Source organism: Lepidochelys kempii, chromosome 1 (assembly GCF_965140265.1).
Source record: "Lepidochelys kempii isolate rLepKem1 chromosome 1, rLepKem1.hap2, whole genome shotgun sequence".
Lineage (NCBI taxonomy): Eukaryota > Metazoa > Chordata > Testudines > Cheloniidae > Lepidochelys > Lepidochelys kempii.
In genome coordinates this window covers 124,493,355-124,506,561 of record NC_133256.1, presented here as the reverse complement: position 1 = coordinate 124,506,561, position 13,207 = coordinate 124,493,355, and positions in this window count along the sequence as shown.

Here is a 13,207-nt window from a genome sequence, read left to right as displayed (position 1 = left end):
TTTAGAAAAAAACAAATCTTTATACTCTGGAGCCCAATCCTCCATCCACTGAAATCAGTGCAAGATTTGCCATTGCCGTCAAAGGCAGCAGGATTGGACCCTCTGCTTGAAGTTTCAGTTTAAAACTTCAGAAGTGATCTACAGTGGCTGAAACACAATATGAAAAATAGAGGGATTGAAGCCTTTAATTAAAAAAGGAATAGCTGTAAAGCTATTAGGATAGATGTGGTACTGAGGAATGCAACCTGAAAACTCCTTCAGGAATAAGTTATGAAATTTTTTCCAGGTTTTTTTTTAATTGTATCATCAACCTCATACCAATAAGCAGTAAAATGCACTGGTAGCAGGAGAGAAAAACAAAGTGTCTTCAATTTGATAGTGTTGGTTCGTCATGACCCAAGAAAGAGAAATGGACTGAACGCAGTTCCTCTGCCCCATTTTGTGCCTTTCATGTTACAATCAGTGCAAAGGATGTAGAGTTACTCTTTGTACCTGCTGGGGATTTCCTCAGCACAGGAGGGAGTCCCTGCCAGTGTATAGCCAGCAGGACTGACTCTTATTTGTCTTACCCACAGCTCCTAGCACAAGCACTGGAAAGGAACAGAGGAGTGGCCAGGTTACAATGAGCTCCAGCAATCCTCAACTAGCAGATGGCCCATTAGAGACCATTGCCAGCTTATGCATGTTAATCTACTCTATATTTGTGCTTGTGGCCAGAACTAGACAGCAAATCGGGAGCTGCAGTTAACTCCCTGAAAGCCTCCCCTCTTTAGTATACCCAGTGGAGGATGAAAGCAGCAGAGAATCTGTCCCTGTGCTTTTAGTAAAAGATATGATGGATTTCAAGTGTCTGAAAGTTTTTAATACGCACACACTGCCATTGTCCTCAAAATAGGTTGTTGTACACATTATACATGTGGCATGGGATGGCAGAAACTTTAGCTGAGGATAATGGGCTGATTTTCACTGATATGTTTCAGGAATAAACAGTTTTACATATCTTGGAGAAGGTGACTTGTGTTATGGGAAGAGCAGAACCGGAAATTTGGACTCCAGCACTGTTCCCAACTTTGCCAGCAATCAGTGAATGACTTTGGGGAAATAATTTAACTGAGATGTGCATCACTATATCAAATTCTAAAACAGAGCTCATAAGAGCACAGAGGTGTACTAATGAACTCAAGACTTCGTTTGTGTTCATGAAGTGCTTAAGATCCTTCGATGAATAGCATCAGAAATTGATCAGAGAATGGGATATTGACCCCTCTATCTCCATTATGTTGTAACAGTAAGCCAGAAAGGGATAAGCAATTAGTAGGCTAAATGACTCAAATTCAACCTTTAGAGACATGTTAGAAAAATATGTAAATTCAAATTAGGATCATTTCATGTTAAATAGACTAGAGCTTTGAAATGCAAACCTGTATTGTTAGAGAATTAGAGGTAATACTAATTGTATATGTTTACTTATATCTTGTTAGATGCTAGCTATGTAAGCAGATGGTTCCTGTCTGTTACTATATCTGTTGATTCAGAGATCAAAAGAATATTTAGATGAAACCTGAATGTAGTAATTTCATTATCTATATTTCTCTTTGAATTTTGTAGTAAACTGTCTATAAACTGTTTAAAGGATAATATTATGCTAATGAATACAACAATGTTACCTGTGTGTACAAAGGAAAGAGGTGATTCTACTTAAGCCACAATGCTTCACCCAAGGAACACCGGCTGTCAACAGGCTGTCAATAGCCTGTAAGGGCTCTATAAAAAACTCTTGGGCCCTGACCCTTTAATCTCAGATCTGCTTAAGCTTCATCAGGGGAAGCGTGGGTCACAAGACTGAGGTCTCCAGTTCCATTCTGGATCACCCTGATATTGGATATTGGACTGTAACCTATGGACTAATTCTGAAAGGTCTTATTGCAAATGTAAAGCTCACCATATCTACTATGAAACTGACCTAAGAACTCTATTCATATCAGCATGTATAATCTTTTAACCAATACTCCCCTTTTTAAATAAATTTTTAGTTTAGTTAATGACTGTAAGCATGTATTTGGGTAAGATCTTAAATATTCATTAACCTGGTGGGTAATGTGTTCAATCCTTTGGAAGTGGCAGAACTTTTTATATGATCAGGATTTTCAGTAATCCTCATATCTGACTTGGCTGTCTGGGTGAGAGCTCAAGGCTGAGTTGCTTTAACGGAACTGTATTTTTGGCTTCTAGGTAACAGTAAGGTATTGTAGAAGCTGTTTTGTTGCTCGCTTGGTGAATCTGAGGACAACCAGTTTGGGGGATTGTCTTTCTTATTCTTTGCAGTTTGCTGTAGTTGAGCAATCTCAGTGTGGTCCCCCTGGAATGTCGGTCACAAGTATTAAATTACATAGTCTGAACGTCACAGTTTCCAGTATAGAGGTACCATTGAAAATACTCAAATTTCACTGTTTCTCTTAGGTCATCAATGTCTTCCAATGATTCGAACTTGCGCAGTAAGTCAGCATGCAACTGATTTGATAAAGCAAATAATTTTAAGAATCACTTTTATATTCCTTGTTATCTTTAAAGGCAATATTTAGTGATTTTATAACAAGTTATTACATGTAGACAAATTCATCATACATACTATATGGCAATCACTGAATATGATACTCAGTTAAAACACTTATGACAGTGTGTGTTCTTAAGTAATTTTTCCCCAAACAACTAGAGAAATGTGCTATTCCCCAAATGAGAGGGACTTGTATTTAGTTGTGATGCTCTCATTTAATACAAGTTGGGACAGATTGTTCAACGGAGTGTTATGGTTAACAGTCTGTCCCAACTTGTATTTAGCTGTGACACCCTGGTTACCTTCTCCAGACCTAAAGAGGAACTCTGCAGCTCAAAAACTTGTGCTTTCCACCAACAGAAGTTGATCCAATAAAAGATATTCCCTCACCCCATCTTCTCTCTGTAATATCATGGGACCAACAGGGTTACCACAACACTGCAAACAATATTCACCAAAGGTCAACGTTTCTACAAATTCTAAACTTATATTAAGCAATAGCCATGAAAACAACACGCGAAGCACTACTGGGCTATTATAAGTATGTACAGGCAAATGGAGGAGTGAAAATAAGAAAACAAGCCTAAATTTTTTCCTGTCTCTCAAACCAGCTGTCTGCCTGACTTTGTTTCATTTTAGGAAATGAACCTAATCTTTCCCCACTTCATGATCCTCTAATAGACCTTACCACTTTTCTAAGTCATATCCTTTAGCCTGATGAGTCTTTAGAAGCCTCTCTACTGAGTATTAAGACTTTGCACACTCTGGGTTGCATGCACAATATTCTCATAAAACCCCAGAAACACCTTAAATAAGGAACCCCAGGATAGGGTGACCAGATGCTAAATACAAAATATCAGGACCGCCACAGGGGGAGCGCCTTTTCAGTTGTTGCACTCACCTGGTACGTTCAGTGGCAGGAAATAAATCATGCCGGTGAAGAAAGAAGTACATGCCGCTGAAATGCAGCCAAAGACGAGTGAGTGTAACAATTGAAAAAGCGCTCCCCCTGCCTGTCACTGCCTCCTAAGAAGAAAAAAAAAACGCACCCAAAACTGTACTTCAGTCGGGAAGCGGGACAAACTGCTCAATATCGGGACATCTGGTCATCCTACTCCAGGAGAGCGGCTTCCACTGATGCTAGGCTCAATGTTGTTGACATTCTCTTGAAGGAATGGGAAGAAAAGTAACTGATTTGCTTTAGAAGATGAACTAATAGAAGAAGCATTCACCAACTGCCTGGCCTCCCACCACAGAGGAGATCCTGGGTGGATGCGGGACAAAGAGATTTGAGTCAACTTCTAAGTCATCATAATGAAAGGATAGTGAGATAGTGGCATCTCCATTTGCTTCAGGAGGAGGCATTTATTTTAACCAATATGATTTATACTCTGCAGTGACCACAGGCCAATTGGTGTTGCCCTTATGGCCATTAAATACTCTTATTTATAAAAATCTAAAGATCTGTTATGCTATTTTTATTTTCTCCTGTCTGAATAGTGTCTTCCTCTCACCTTCATGTCATTAAGAAAAGAAAATCAGGATTATGAAGACTTCTTAGAGTCATTTTTTAAATGAGTGCTCTATTTCTCTTTCAAAATCTTACAAGTGGCTAAGAAAATCTTAGCCCTAACTTAAGGGATCTGCATGCCAAGTCCCCTAGGAGAACTTTGAAAATCTCAGAGTAGAGGAGCAGTGGAAGATCTGATCAGTCCTAAAGAGGGAAGGAGTTGATCAGGAAAAGGTTATTAAGTAATGGGGTTTGAAGTGGAAAAGGTGGGGCAGGAGCAAAGGTGGTTCACTTTGGCCACCAGTATGGGATGTTTATTTGGCCTATGATCCAATACCCCTACTCACATGGAGTAGTACCTTATCCCATGAGCAGTCGAATTAATTTTACATGGGACCACTCGGTGAGAAAGATACTCTTAATTGTGTTGTAGTATCAATCTGGCCATAGGTAATTAAATAAAATAATAGGACTAGATGTTAAATGATAGCTTCATTAATAATACTAGCACTTGAAGCTATGCAAGCATTCAAATCTCACTACTTTGGGAGCGTGCTTAGTCACTGAAAAGCTTGGGAAAGCATTTTCTACCTTCAGTGATTTTTTTTTTTAAACTGGTAATTTTATGCTTCTGCTTCAGTTTTTGGTCGGTAAATCTAATCCTGCCTATTTCTAGAACTCTCTTCTTCCCTTGGCCAGAATAATGAATTTATGACTACTTCCCTCCCTGCACCCAGATTAATGCATTAATCTGCTCATATGGTATTTTACACCACCTGGGTAATTCCTGGGAATTCTGTTACTTACACTGCCTTCCTGAGGTGTGGGTTGTTTTTTTTGTTTTGTTTGTTGGTACTTTAAAGTTTATAACATTGGATCTTCTGAAAATTCATTATTAGTTTTCCATTTTCTAAATACGCTGACCACTGTATTATCTGGCCATATTAATTTTTGTGGTATATAGTAGAACCTTGCTATAATTCTTAAATGGTTCTCAAACAATGGTGAATTGATGGGGCTAAAATCCAGTGATTTCATCTATTTTTGCTTATCATTTGTGAATAAAAGCAAAAGAACAAAACAATCTGACAGAAGGATTTAGTACTTTCTAGGCATCTAGACACCTATTCTGAAAAATATTTAAGTATATATTTAATTTGAAACAGCCTTATGTTTAATAACATTAATCACAAGCATACTGGCTTTACTGAACTGGGGTCCAAGTGAAGAGATTTCTGGGAGTGTTTTGCCTGAATTAAGATCACTGCCCAGTTTACTATTGGATGTAGGGTGTGGGGTTTTTTTTAAATGGTTTGATATACAGCTGGAATCCCATCCCAAGAACACTACCAGAATAACTTTTTTTTCCTTTCCTCGCTCCACATGGATGAAACCTTTTGTAAGTTTCTGCCAATGCAGATACACATAGGTCTCATCCACCTCTAGTCTGACAAATTTCTTCCACTGTACGAGAGAGATTTCCCAAACAGAAGGGCCATCACCATCTTTCTTTGACCCTGAAGATATCTGAAATACCAATTGATACAAACAGTTAGTTTATTTTCCTGGTCTTTTAATACCAAGTTTCTTGCCTCAACACAATGGGCCTGATTATCCCCTCCACCTCCCTGTGCAAAGATAAGGAGCACTTGGTTGATCCAGATCAGGAGAGCACGGAAGGATGTATGCTGCCTCCTAGACTTGTTCCCCTTCCCCATTCCGCTGACCCCAGGTAGCCCTTTGCAAGGACTGTTTTGTCATCCCCAAAGATCTACTGAACTGTTTTAAGCAATTCAGTGCTGAGGCTCATAGCATTAATGGAATCATTATCCTCCTTTGCACTGTGGAATGCCACCTGAGACATTTGGGAGCAGCAGCCATGTTGCCAATAGGCTGGAGGGAGCCAAATGGGAACTGGAAGCCAGAACAAAGGCAGATCCTGGGAATATCTGGGTATTCCTTTGCTGATTCTAAGGCTAATAGAGCATGATCCTCTTGCAGAATCTCCTTATCTTCTCTGCAGGAGTAGCTCCGTCTCTGCCCTAGTGAAGCTTCCTGTGCTAGACACTCACCAGATTACTGCGTTTGGGTCCCACCATGCTGGGCCTGTGTGCTCTTAAGTTTCTTGAGTCTTAATAGGGTCCAGGACTTCCCTGGCTGGGGTCTCCAGGCACATTATCAAGGTACAGATCCTCTGTCTAGCACCCCCTTTGAGCACTGAGACCCTGCAGTCCAACTGCCTATGTCCAGCAACTAGTGTCATCATCTCTCCCAGCCTCCCTACTAGGTTAGCACACCCTCTCCTAGACCTCCAACTGTGCGGGCATGCTGGTTTACAGTTTACTTCTTTAGGGACAAATGATAGTTTGAAGCCAACAGACACATGGGTGTTGCACAGTTTCTAATAGAGCTGGATGACATTTTTCACGCAAAATCATTTTTTCCAGGCAAAAAAATGCAGCTTTGGGTTGACTGAAACAATCTGAAAATAGTCAATTTTGGTAAATTGTTTCAGTCAAAAGGAAATGGTTGACATTTCATTTCAGAAAAAGAGTTTGTTGTGGAATTTCCCTCAATTTATGTTGAAGCCATCTTAAAACAAAAAAACACCTCAGTCAAAATAGTTAATTTGGATTGACCAAAACCTTTCAGTCAACACAAAATGAAAACTTCGACTTTTTTTTTTTTTTTGGTGGAAAAAAAGGTGAAATTGTTTCTTTTAGGGTCAACCTGGAACAAAAAAGAAAAAAAAAAAGCTTTCAATTGTTTTGGACCTGAACAGAATATTTAGTTATTCTCACAGGCCTCATTTCTCACAGTTACTCTTTATTTCAGAAAGCACAAGAGATAGACAGAGCTAGGTGAAACCCATAAAAAACCCTGCCTAAGTTTCTCACTTGTTAGACATACCATAGGACTGGTGTCCAGGATGACCCTACTATAACTCATAGCTTTTCTTCTGAATCAGGATGTTTACTCTCTCCCTCCTCCAGACAGCGTCCTTTGTCTTTGGCTGGTGTCCTGTCAAAATAGTCCTCTCCCCCTCCCCAACTACCCCCCCCCCCGCCAATAAAAGTCTGAGTCTCTCTTTTGAAGTTCCTGCTCTGACACCTGTCCCCCTTTGTTCTCCTATATGGGGATTTCCCACTTTCTGCAGATAAACTGATAGAAATGGCTATCTTCCAAATCAAGCATCATCTGTGACATATCCTTTGTCCTGCCAGAGCACTATCATTAAGGGTAACAGCTTTTTTTTGTTTGTTCAGTAGCTTTTTCTAGACAAGGAGGGTGATATGCGACAGGGACCTTGTCAGCTCATAACGGACTCACTACACACTGAAGCATTCAATGCTACAGCCACTCTGGTTAATTTTATGAATTCGTAGGTTGTAGAGTCATTCATAGAAGGCAATGGGGATCAGTGTTTGGGTGCTCTTTTTAAACTAACCATAGCAATGCCTTTTTCACTTCAATGGGTGATTTAGGTCTTAATAATAATGGATATACATTACATATACAGCCACATGGCAAAAAGCAATCTTGTTTCTATTCCCATTTATCGATTCTAAATTTTTCTTGTCTCTGAGTGCTTGCAGGAGGTTGTGGGGGTGTAGGAGGAGGGCACTCCTAACTCTGTGTGGGGGAAAAAGAAAATATATATATATGACTGTGACAAACATTTTGTTCATTCCCTTCCCCATCAATAAGACATACATTTGATTTTATATTCCCTACAAATAAAATTAATATATGTATTGTGTTCTGCCCTTTCTAGGTGTAATTTAATAAAAACAAGTACACAACACCCCAGTTCCTCTGTGTCCCTTTCTTTCCTCTGTGTCCCTTTCCATTTTGCCTTTTCTTGGTTGAAGTTAATGTACGTCATATTCTATTCTGCCTCTCCGTGACTCAAGTTATGAAACACTTTATTCCCATTTCTTTTAAAAAACCAACCAACCACACAAACTTCATTCTCCACAGTTTCCCTTCCTGGGATTCAAGATTATAAACTTGGGATCTCTTCTGCCTTTCCTGGACTTAACATAAGATTCAGATGACATCATATATTTTTTAAAAAAAATAATGGCACAGGAAAAAATTACATTCAGCCTTGGTTTTTTCCCCTCATAAGTCCACAGGCCTAAACAAATGTAGACTACAATCTTCAAAAAAAGTTTTTCTGGGTCTTAAGCCAAAGTTAGACTCGATAGGATCCTGAGTATTTTAAGTAGCTAAATCTTTGTTTCCAAAGCCAGTTAATGTTTTTTTTTCAATTGTCATTTGAAAAACAAGGCTTTTCAAATAAGTCTTTTCCCAAAAGTTTTCAAATGTTTTCAATTATAAATAAATAAATGGTTTTCTGTCCCCCACCACCCTTTCCAGTGACAAAATAGAAAAAGGGGGGAAAAGTGGGAAAGGGAATAAAGTTGGGGGAAAACTTCCCTACATCTTTTCACATGAAGATTTGAATTAATGAAAAATTATTTTCAAAATGGACTACATTTTTCAAATATTTCCCATTTTTGGCCTGCTCTAAATAACTTCTATTAAAAAGACGTGGTGAGTTACAAAGCATTAGTTAATTCTTGTGTGCCTAAAATTAGTTCACTAACTACATGCATATCCTTGAGCTTTTCTAAGCTCAAAGATCTCAATCTTAATTTAGCTGCTCACTCAAAACTCTTATTGAAGTCAGAACCACCCTGGAGATAGGCCTGGTCTTATTAAAAAGTTGCTCCATTTTGACTGGAAAAGGAGTCCCGGTTAGGCTTGCAAAATAGACAGCAAAATTTCTCAAGAAAACTGGCCCATTTAAGTTTGCAACAACTTTTATTATTACTTTTTGGTGGGGGCAAGGGATGAATAGTGTGCACACACCCCAACCCCAAACATCATGCTCAGGGAAGAAAGCCCAGAAGAAAAAATATATCAATCTGAAAATGAAACAGTTGAAAGTCACTGAGTTTCACATCTAAGGATTGTGGCAAATTGCCGGCACTACTTTGATGGGTCTCGCACTCTCTTTTCTTGGGGAGGGTTCAGGGCACCATTTCTTGTCCCTGAACTGGAGTATTAACTGCCCCACTAGTGTCCTAGAGGAGAGGTGTGGAGAGGGAGGGACCTGGGCCCGCCCTCTACTCCAGATCCTTGCAACAAAGCCCGTTGCCAACTCTGTCCACATATCTATTCAGGGGACACCATCATATGACCTAATCACATCAGCCACACTATCGGTGGCTCGTTCACGTGCACATCTACCAATGTGATATATGCCAGCAATGCCCCTCTGCCATGTACATTGGTCAAACTGGACAGTCTCTACGTAAAAGAATAAATGGACACAAATCAGACATCAGAATTATAACATTCAAAAACCAGTCGGCGAACACTTCAATCTCTCTGGTCACGCGATTACAGACCTAAAAGTGGCAATACTACAAACAAAAAAAACTTCAGAAACAGACTCCAAGGAGAGACTGCTGAATTGGAATTAATTTGCAAACTGGACACCATCAAATTAGGCTTGAATAAAGACTGGGAGTGGATGGGTCACTACACTAAGTAAAACTATTTCCCCATGCTTATTTTCCCCCCTGCTGTTACTCATACTTTCTTGTCTATTGTTGGAAATGGGCCATCCTGATTAACACTACAAAAGGTCCCCCACCTCCTTTCTTTCTTCTTCCTCTTCTGCTAGTAATAGCTCACCTTAACTGATCACTCTCATTACAGTGGGTATGGAAACACCCATTTTTTCATGTTCTCTGTATGTGTGTGTGTGTGTATATATATATATATATATCTTCCTTCTGTATTTTCCACTGCATGCATCTGATGAAGTGGGTTTTAGCCCACGAAAGCTTATGCTCAAATAAATTTGTTAGTCTGTAAGGTGCCACAAGGATTCCTCATTGTTTTTGAAATACCAATGTAATATATACTGTATACAGTTCTTCCACTTCAACTATAGTATTTTAGTGAAGTGCTACAGTATCCAGAAAAGCCTTTGAACAGGCAAAAATGGAGATGTAGACACTGAAGAGGTTTGTGTTTGTTTTTGCTAAAGATGAAGTAACTTAATAGGAAGTAAAAAGAAAAGGAGTACTTGTGGCACCTTAGAGACTAACAAATTTATTTGAGCATAAGCTTTCGTGAGCTACAGCTAAGGTGCCACAAGTACTCCTTTTCTTTTTGCGAATACAGACTAACACAGCTGCTACTCTGAAATCTGTCATTAATTGGAAGTGGAAGGAAGGACAGAAAAACTGCAGTCATGGTTAAACTATCTAAAAACCTCAGTTGATAGTCACCCATTTACTCGAGATTCCCTTAAATATCTACTTTTATTTGGCCCCAGAGAAACTGTCAAAGATGAATTAGAGGCTCAAAAGATATTCCTGTTAATTAACTCTTCATCAATATACACACCACAGATAAATCGTGGAAGGAAATAACTTGTGTGTTCCATTAGATGTTGAAATATTTCTATGGGAATTGGCAAGAAAACCCATGAGTAAATAAACTCAAACTGATGTAAACTGTGCCTCATTGTAAAAGTGATTTACTTGTGGTTTTTCTCTGCTGATTCCTCCTGCCAAGAGCCAGTAGAAAACCTCAGAGCTGTTCACACTGACATTGCTTCAAGTATACACCGTGCTTATGGAACTCAGTGAGAATCCTGGAGGTTAAGAGAATTCAGTATGTGATCTTCCATACTAATTACCCTATAGCCATTTTTAACAACTGCAGAAATACCCATCAGGGATTAGTTTTCTTTAGCTGTATTTCCAGCCCTACAGCTACCAGCAGATTTCCAGTACAGCATGACAGAGCTTCTTCTGAGATTTTCAGATCAAAGAGGTTCAAGATAAATTTTACATAAGAACCCAAACTTTGAGGCTAAGTGGCAATTATACCTAAACTGAACTGAATCCAGGTGGAGAACACCTAAAGAAAGAATGGCTTCCATATTTTTATGAAGGCAATGGGACTTAAACTTGTGCTTAAGTGCTTTGCTGAATAGCAATGAATTTAAGCATGGACTGATCTGCTTTGCTGAATTTGGGACCATAGTGATTGGGGGAAGGGAGAACATAAGGCTCCATTCTATATAGTATTCATTCTTTCTAAATGCCAAGTATATAAAATATGTTATATTTGTTCATTTCCTTAACGGGAAATTTTAAGGATGTATTTGTCAGTATTGGCCTATGTTATTTTTATACAAATAAGGTCACAGAAAAACAGTACTCTTAATGCCTGTGTATTTACTAATTCAAATAAATACCAACTGATTCAAATCCACATTGAAACAGTTTCAAATACATACACATCATAAAACCAACCCATCCAAGAATGCCATTAATGATGCCAATAATGGCACTGCTATCATATGAGAAGGGAGGAAAAGAGAACTTTAAGAGCTGCCAAAGGCAGCTCAAGTTATTATATAAACAAGCTCCTGGATGGGGATCAAAATGGTGCAAAGGAAAAGAGACAATTGTGAGGAAAATTTCAGTAAAGATCATGAAAGGTTGCATGGAGACCAGAAAGTGGGTCCATTTCAAATCCTACAAATCAGAAACAACTTCAAATATTTTCAAAGTAATTTTCCCAATTTCTGATCAGCTCTAATATCATATTCTGCACTTAGATGGAACAAGGTTGCTAACACTGTCTTTATGAAAACAAAGATTTCTCATTAACTTTGTGCCAAAGCAACATTTGCTTTGTAAGTGTTCATAAAACATTAGATAAAAGCAACCTGGGAGAGACAGTCTGCTTGAATTTCCAAACGGTTTTTGATGTGGTCCCCCATAAGACTACTATAGGATATAACTAAGCGATAAAGGGTTAAAGTGCCAGTACAGATTAAAAATTGACTAAACAGAAGGCAAAAAGGTATAACGAATATCTGTTCCTCAGAATGTAGTTGGAAGTACCCGGTGGTCCATTATTCGGACCAATGTTACTTAATATCTCTTTATTTTGAGGAGAAAGTGAACAATAAAGTGACGACGTTTGCTATTGACGACATTAATGGGGGCAATACAACTGATTTGTGAGAATCTCTAGATAGATTTACACACATTAGCAGTGTGCTGGGTCTCCTGCCCCACACTGGGATTTAAGGGGTTAATAGAGCCCTTGGGAGCCTGCGAGGAGGCAGCCAATCAGAGCCGGGCTGGCCCATATAAGAAGGGCTGCAGAACACAGCAGCTTCAGTCACCCCCTGGAGCTTGAGAGGGAGGTGGACTGGCTGCCTTGCAAGCTGAAGGCAGCAAGTACCCTGGACAGAACAATGCTGCTGGCAGAGACTTGGGGAGCTAAAGGCAGCTCCTGATGGACTGCAACAATCTACAGGCTGAGGCCCTGAAGCAAGGGCAAAGAGGTTGCTGGAGCCATGGGGAAGTGGCCCAGGGAAATCTACTGAGGAGTCAGAGGGGGTGTCACAAGCAGCGGCCACATCCAGGGTCCTTGGGCTAGGACCCAGAGTAGGGGGTGGCCCTGGGTGCCTACCCCCACTTACCACTGAGGAAGTGACTGGACTAAGGGACTGCGATATTCCCCCAGAATGGGGGAGCACAAAGTATGGCACAGCTGGTGGGCTGTGCCACTGAAGAGGATGCTGTGGTCCTGGGAGTGACGTGGGTTCCAGAGCAGAAGTGACGGCGATGAGGCACCACCAGAAGAGGGTGCACTGGCGAGAAGAGCTAATTTACATAACAGCTGGCAGGAGGCACCAGAGTGGCGAGTTCCACCTTGTCACAAGCAGACTGGAAATCATAACAGATGAAATTTAATTCTGATATATGCAGCATCAAAAGTGAACAAAACTCACATGCATTGATGGGCTTTGAGCTTGAGGGACCGGCCAAAGAAAAGATCTGGAGCTTTATCCTGCTCAGAAATGGGAATTTTGCCACAGACTTCAATGGGAGCCAGAGCATTCTGACTCATCTCAGTGACAGTCAGTCTGGCACACCCCTGTGAGTTTAAAGAAAAACCAAGAGAAGCTGCATACACAGAACAAGATGCTTGAATGAAATAAAGAAAGGCACATTTTATCACATCAACCTGTTGGCATCAACCTTGCAGATGTAGCTTGTTAGTTAGGGATGTATTACATAATATATTTGAAG